Source organism: Tiliqua scincoides, chromosome 1 (assembly GCF_035046505.1).
Source record: "Tiliqua scincoides isolate rTilSci1 chromosome 1, rTilSci1.hap2, whole genome shotgun sequence".
NCBI lineage: Eukaryota > Metazoa > Chordata > Lepidosauria > Squamata > Scincidae > Tiliqua > Tiliqua scincoides.
The window spans coordinates 156,525,126-156,532,324 of record NC_089821.1 but is presented as its reverse complement, the minus strand read 5'-3'; the positions used below and the strand labels follow the sequence as shown (position 1 = coordinate 156,532,324).

At 43.5% G+C, this 7,199-nt stretch overlaps 1 pseudogene; it reads left to right on the top strand.

Annotated features, from left to right (window-relative positions):
- The first annotated feature begins 5,289 nt into the window (after positions 1–5,289).
- On the top strand, positions 5,290–5,405 carry LOC136637041 (5S ribosomal RNA; annotated as a pseudogene).
- The last annotated feature ends 1,794 nt before the right edge of the window (positions 5,406–7,199 follow it).

Genomic DNA, 7,199 nt, shown 5'->3' with positions numbered 1-7,199 from the left:
TTTGAATCTTTCCAACAATTGTACATATATAAACCATTGACAATTGACACTTTCTTCCAGTAATTCTTTTCTTGTTTTCATTTTACACTCCCTTTAAGTAACTATACCAATGTTTCTCAAACTGTGTGTCGGGACCCACTAGGTGGGTTTCGAGCCAATTTCAGGTGGGTCCCCATTCATTTCATTATTTTATTTTTAATATATTAGACTTGATGCTACCATGGTCTGTGACTGCATTTCGGGAAATGTTACAGACTTGTACTTTTAACAAGCTACTATGCACATTCTTTTAACAATGATAGTCAATGGGACTTATTCCTGGGTAAGTATGGGTGCAGTGTAAGTGTCCTGGGTAAGTGTAAGTGCAGCCTAGGATTGTTAAATGTACTGTAACTTATGCAGTACAAAGCACAGAATTGCTGGTAAACTGATTGATGGGTGTGCTGTGCTGTAGTTACCAAAAAAGTCCTCCTGAGGGCACCCAATACCTCTTGTACTTGATTTTCCAGTTTTATTTCTAGCACAGCTATGAAGAAAGATCCAGTTTATTTACCTTTTAATGTATGAACATTTTCTATGATTAAAATTAGCAATAAATACCCTTACATAACGAACAAATCATCCCAGACACAGCTTGCTTTATTTATTTTGGTTCTGCATCCTTTAGGCTTTACACTCTCACATAACACCAGAACCAGGGGACATCCACTAAAATTGAGTGTTGGGAGAGTTAGAACAGACAAGAGAAAATATTTCTTTACTCAGCGTGTGGTTGGTCTGTGGAACTCCTTGCCACAGGATGTGGTGACAGCATCTGGCCCGGACGCCTTTAAAAGGGGATTGGACAAGTTTCTAGAGGAAAAATCCATTACGGGGTACAAGCCATGATGTGTATGTGCAACCTCCTGATTTTAGAAATGGGCTATGTCAGAAGGCCAGATGCAAGGGAGGGCACCAGGATGAGGTCTCTTGTTATCTGGTGTGCTCCCTGGGGCATTTGGTGGGCCGCTGTGAGATACAGGAAGCTGGACTAGATGGGCCTATGGCCTGATCCAGTGGGGCTGTTCTTATGTTCTTATGGCTGCAATCCTAACCACACTTTCCTGAGAGTCAGCCCCATTGAACAAAATAGGACTTACTTCTGAGTAGACCTGGTTAGAAGTGTGCCCTTCTCAACTGGTGGATCTTTATTTTCCTCTTGGTTCTTAACTCTATGGTAGGGAACAATCTTCAAGCTACCATTCTCATAAGGCAGTGGTTCCCAAACCTTTTGACTGGTGGTTCCCTTGACCTGCTGGGCCATTGGCTGCAGTTTCCACTGCTCCCGGAGGAACCATGGCTCAATTTGGGAACTACTGCTCATAAAGGAGCTAAATAATAAGTGATAATAATTAATAATTATCCTCTGAGAGTTTACATTTCATTATTGAATATTTCTACATATCCTTATTGATTATAGTACCCAAGACATTTATTTATGACTGCACTGTATGCATTATATATATCACAAATTGTTTTAATTTCCACACTTTCATGTCCAACACAAAAAGAGAGCTGCAGTCCAGCACTGTACTGAACCTGATGGACTACTGTCTCTTCAGGTCTCCATTTGAAACATGTCATTTCAACTTGGTTTGTTTGCCTGGTGCAGCAAGGAAACAAACAAATATTATGCCGTGTATACAGGCCAAAGGAAACCACCATCAAGATGAAAGGAACCTATGCAAGTGCAGGAATGACTGCTGATGGGTGAAAATATTGCCTCCACTGCCAACAGGTACACTAGCACAGGGTTGCGCAAAGCAGTTAGGGAGGAAGCAAGAATGGTGAGAGTTGGTTGACGAATCTTCTGGGAATCCTAAAGGCATTTTGCCTACCATGAAACTAACCATACTGATACTACCTTACTTCCCTAATACTTTGAAAATGACAGAGGCTGCAACACTATGCACACTTTGCTGGGAGTGAGCCCCATTCAACAGAAGGGTTGGGCAGCCCAATCCTATCCCTGGCAACTCCACTGGGTGTAGCAGTGCCAAAATGGCAACTGCTGCATCCAGTGGCACTGCCAGGGCTGTCAGAGGTCTCCTTGGGAGAAGGGGACTTTCATCCCCTTCCTCCAAGTAAGGGTTTAGGGACCACAATAGGTTTCCTCCCTTCTGCACCAGCTATTTTGCTGTCACAGACTCGAGGAGGGCTGTGGAGGTTTTTGCTGGAGGTCTCTGTTGGGCTTATCAGCCCGACATGGAGCATAGGATCCGGCGGAGCAGGGCTCTGTCAGTCCAACCCCCCTTCTGCCCTGATTCCTCCAGGATGGATTATATGGATGGGTCCATCTAACTGGCCCATCTCCTACCATGCTCCAGATGTCATCCGTCCGGTGCTGAGCTCAGCACCGACGCTGATACTTCTCAGGGTGTTGCGGAAGTGCTTTATGGCACATTTGTGACACCCAAAGCTGGCACTGGAGCTCAGCGCTGGTGCTGAGGTATCTTGGCCCTTACTTCTGAGTAGATGTGCATAGGATTGCATTGAGCTTCTTTTTTTGCAATTCATGCAACGTTCTGGAACAGTGTGAAAGTGAGGGTAGGAAAAACTCACAAATAAATGAGAAAACGGTTGGCGTGTTCGAAAACATCTGCCAGACTAGCAACTGCGACATCAAGAACGTTTATTGGTTGTACTTCTGGCCTGTTTGCTCTGGAACAGGATGATGAAACATCTTCTATAATGGGGGTAATAAGCAACTTTACGACAAGGAAAACAATGACGCCAGGCGGAATTTTATGACCAGGCATTTAAATGGAAAAAAGGAGACATGAAAACCTATCACAGAAGATATTCAGCCTTCATTTTCTGTGGATTGGTTTACAATATACCGTAATGAGACACAGCCAATGTTGCATGAAGTCTTCCTAATACTTTCAAACCAATGAAGCTGATGATGACTAGACAAAAGAAGTTAGATGACCGTGAAATCACTGAAGATTGCTGTGCAGGCGAAATATTCAGGGAGCTTATTGGCAGCAGATAGGCATGTGGCCTTAATGGAATGTGTATGTTTTCTGTTTAATTGCCACTCACTCACTCTGCTCATCAAGCTCTGCTTACTTTCAGCTAATTTGTTTCTCCTTGTATGCTCTGGTCGCTGCAGATTGATGTGGGGAGTGAGATCAGCTGGTGTTGTTTTTTTTAAGTAAATGTGAGAAGTGAAGATGAAAGGTTGTTGATCATATTTTTCTACCAAACGGCAGGTTGAGGAATCTTTTGATAATTCCCCTGTTGTGCTTGATGTTTTTGCTTTGACTGTATCAGTTTTCTGATCTGGTCAAAAGATTGAGATTTGGAAATCTCAAACATAGTACCTCTCATTTCTGTGTTTTTCTAGCTAACATTTCCAAATTCATTGGGTAGGGAAAAATTCCAGTGGTAGGCCCAGGTAAGCTTCTCAGCAAGGGTCTGCTGTGGAATATATTTAAGATAAAGATGCAAGAGGGGAAAAGCAGTTTATTTGATGATCATGTGTTTTGTTTTTTAAACCATATAAGAAATGTGGAAAAGTTATCTACAAATGTTAATTCCTACCACCACTCACGTCTTTAAAGAAAAGCTACCTTTGCCTTTGGGTATGTCTACGTAGTACACAGGCGCATCTAACTGTTTAAAAGGATAGTCACTTGATCTGTAGCAGTGAGTTGGCTACTCAGTGGCAGAGTACATGCTTTGCACTCAGAAAGTCACCGGTTCAATCCCTGGCATTTTCAGGGGGGGGGGGGGGGCTGGTAAGACCCTTGGCTAGAATCACTGAAGGATGGCTGCCAATCAGTGTTGAGAATGGTTGGTCAGATGGACCAAGCTGACTCCGAAGAAAGTAGCTTCTTATGTAAGCACTCATGATGATGAATTGCATATTCCTTTACATTTTAAAACATCTACTGTTATCTCATTTCTCTCCAGAAGAACCCAAAGTAGTTAATGATAAGATCAATAAAACACTAGCATATTCAAATGTTTAAAGATGAGAAACAAGCAAAACAACAAAGAAACACCTGTCCAATTTCAGTGTACTGTGTCAGTTCATTTTAAGGATGAAACGAAACTGGAGTAGATTCAGAAAAGGGCAACAAAGATGGTTGGAGGTCTGGAAAACAAAGGCAAAGGTTTGTTCTCTGCTACCCTAGACATTGGAACTAAATCTAATGGGCTTATGCTGCAGGAGGGAAGAGTTGGATATCAGGAATAAATTCTTAACAGTAAGAGCAATGCAGAAATGGAATCAATTACAGAGGGAAGTGGTGGGTTCACCTTTGCTAGAGGTCTTCAAAGCAGAGGCTAGAGAGGCACTTTTTGGAGATGCTGTAGGGAGGTTTTGTTTCGGGGGGGGCTGGACTAGATGGCCTTGAAGACGTATTCTAATTCTATGATTTAGAATTCTAATCTATGATTTAGATTCTATGAAAGCCGTAGGTTTCAATTTAGCAGCCTAAAAGCTGCATCAACCCTTTTGGGAAAAGCCAGGTTTTAACCCAGAGTATCAGAGCATACGAAGTCAGCGTCTGTTGAGCGTCCATGGTAAGGGGGTACCAAATGGTTGGCATCACCACTGTAAAGGCCCTGCTCCTAGCAGATACCTCTTGAGCGCATGGTCCAAAATGCTGGTGGAAGTGGGCAATGTCACCCTCCCTAAACAGTGCCTTTGTTAGTGTATTGCAACAGTTGTATAATTTGCTATCATTTGTTGTATCATTTGCTTGATATGCTGACTTCTTGTGTTGATTCCATGGCAGAATGTGCCATAAAGGACAGTAAACACACCTGGGAGAAAATCTTATGGGCAAGGCTTAGACATGACTTGTGGACAGATTTAGGTGACACACATGCTTGCTTTGTCATATCACAAGTGGCTGGGGGGAGTGAGGTTTTCTTGTAAAGCGTGCCTGTACCCCTGACTCTATGCATGGAAGAACCTGCTTATCTGATGCTGGAGTCCTTCTGTAGCGAGCATGTATCACTGCCCATGGAGACAGTATTAGAGAGACTGCAGTGGAATGGGGGTGAGGATGTACATGTGAACTGCCTGGGCGGGGAGGGGGAATCTCAGAGATTTTAGAGCCTGAAAAAAAATATAGCAGAATGAATCCTGAAGTTCTTATTGACAGTCCTGAATGTGTTCTGTGGATAATTTAACTTCTGGAATAGAGAGTAGATGCTGATTCTTGATATGCCTTAATTTTCCTACTTCCTAATTCCAGCTTTCTTTGGCAGAGGGGGAGGGATTTCTCCTGTGAAACTTAAGGACTTACCCTGCACATGCCCAATCTCGTCTGATCTCGGAAGCTAAGCAGGGTCAAGCCTGGTTAGTACTTGGATGGGAGACCGCCTGGGAATACCAGGTGCTGTAGGCTTATACCATACTCTTTCAAGACTGAAGGATGCCAACCAACTTTGATCCTTCATATTTACAGAACGCGTTCTAGCTAAAGTTTGATGTGTCGCTGCAGGATTTCAATAATAGAGGGTGGAGTTGCTGCTTCGTAAGTAATGCTATGTGTGTGAGCAAAATCTCCATGTTTCCCTTTCATTGTTAGTGTATATGAATATAGCAACGGTCCATAATCAGTTCTGAAACCAATGATTCAGCACTTAAAGCTCATTGTGCATTCCAGACATATTCCGAGCACTGCCATGTGAGTCCCAAAGCCCCTTTTACAACAGTCATGAGATGTCAGTGAATCCTGTATTGTTACAAAGAAGTCTGTTTTCAATTCTGCAGTGGTCTCCTTAGAGTACAGAATTTATTACAGCTGGGATACCTTCCAGGGAAAGAAGCAGTATAGATACTAGCCAGATTGATTTTCCCCTTGAATGCATTCTGTACTTTAAAACTCTTCTGGATTAAGAATGAGCTGCATGTTTGTTTGTTTGTATTAAGCAATGCTTTGTCAGTGCTCAGTGGACCGCTCGTCCATATGCAATGGTTCTGTAATGAAATGAACCCTGTTGCTACAGAAGGGGTTAATCTCAGGGGGGTGATTTGCCTTGCACCAAGTGTGAGCCCATTTTCCATGGCTAACTGGGCAGGTGACAACCTGTGGAGACTGATCAGTGGAGGGAAGGCTCGTGGCTCTGTTTGAAACAGCCTTCCATCTTTAAAACAAACAAAACTAAACCATGATTTGCCGATGCAAGGATGAAGCTGTAAGGGAACTGCTCCAGTTGGCCTTTCATTTCTGCTCCCTTCCCTATAGCTCCCTTGCATGGTATGCCTGTGCCCTATAAAATACTGGGGCAGGGAACACTGGTGCTATGTATCCACACTGGTGCAATGTAGCATGGGGTTTCTTTGCTGGGAACTAATTTACAGTTGCTAAATGCAGTCATGTTGTTGCTTTACATTGGAGCTTAGAATCAGGGCTAGATTTGCACCTCAATGCAGTATTGAGAGGCCTGCTTATTCCCGGAAGAGCCTGTCCTTTAACTAAGAGCCAGAAAAACTGTTCAGCTATTGTGCGGAATTTTACTCACTTGGGATTTGTTCTATGGTTTGTTTTCTATTTGCAAATGCACTCAGACATGCAGAGAATGGAGTTGTTCACCCATGGGAAATCTCAATCAGATCCTGCCTCTGTCTGTGTCAATCATCTTGCGGTGTTATTCAGGTCTCTTTCTCTAGAACAGGGGTGCCCAAACCCTGGCCCGGGAGCCACTTTCGGCCCTCAGGGGCTCCCGATCTGGCCCATGGGGAGCCCCTAGTCTCCAGTGAGCCTCTGGCCCTCTGGAGACTTGCTGGAGCCCATGCTGGTCTGATGCAACTGCTCTCAGTGTGAGGACGACTGTTCGACCTCTCACCTGAGCTGTGGGATGAGGGCTCCCTCCACTATTTTCTGTTTCACATCTGTGATGCAGCAGTGGCAGTGAAGGAAAGGCTGGCCTTGCTTTGTGCAAGGCCTTTTACAGGCCTTGAGCTACTGTAAGACCTTCATTCATTCATATAAGTTCCATCTCTAATATATTCATTTATGTACATTTATTCAAATTTTAAATGTAAATTAATTCTTTTTTTCCCCTGACACAGTGTCAGAGAGATGATGTGGCCCTCCTGCCAAAAAGTTTGGACACCCCTACTCTAGAACACAGAACCTAACACATGCCATGTGAATTCCCAATCAAAGGAATGAATCAAGTGGAAAAGCCGGACA